Raw genomic sequence first — 709 nt, 5'->3', positions numbered from 1 at the left:
GATCAGTAGTTTGGAAATATGATCTTGGTGAAAGAAATGATGCTGGAGATCACATGAAAGAATTTTGCAAGAACAACAACTTCCTCATTGCAAATACCATTTTAAAGCAACATAAAAGGCAACTTGAACCTCATGAACCTCACCAGATGGAGTACACATGAAATAAATTGACTACATCTGTGGGAAGAGACGGTGGAGAAGTTCAACATCAGCAGTCAAAACAAGGCCAAAGGCAAATTATGGAACACACCATTAATTGCTCATATGAAGAAAAGTTAAACAAGTCCACAAGAGCCAAAATATGACCTTGAATATATCCCACCTGAATTTAGAGACCATTTTAAGAATAGATTTGATGCATTAGACACTTATGGCCGAAGTCCAGAAGAGTTGTGGAATGACATCAAGAGCATAATACAGGAAGAAAGCAAAAGGTCATCTTTCTCTCACGGAACCGCTGGTAGTTTCGAACTGCAACCTTGAGGTTAGCAGTCCAATTCGTAACCACTACGCTACCAGAGCTTCTTCCGGTAAAGATTTGTTGTTGTTTTGTTATTAGGTGCCATCGAGTCAGTACTGACCCATAGCGACCTTATGCATAACAGAACGAAACACTGACGGATCCTGGGCCAACCTTACTACTGTTGCCACTCTTGAGTCCATTGATGCTGCCATTTGGCCAATCCATCTCATTGGGGGGGTCTTTCTC

Source organism: Chrysochloris asiatica, unplaced genomic scaffold (assembly GCF_000296735.1).
Source record: "Chrysochloris asiatica unplaced genomic scaffold, ChrAsi1.0 scaffold00139, whole genome shotgun sequence".
Classification (NCBI taxonomy): domain Eukaryota; kingdom Metazoa; phylum Chordata; class Mammalia; order Afrosoricida; family Chrysochloridae; genus Chrysochloris; species Chrysochloris asiatica.
This window is presented reverse-complemented; position numbering follows the sequence as displayed.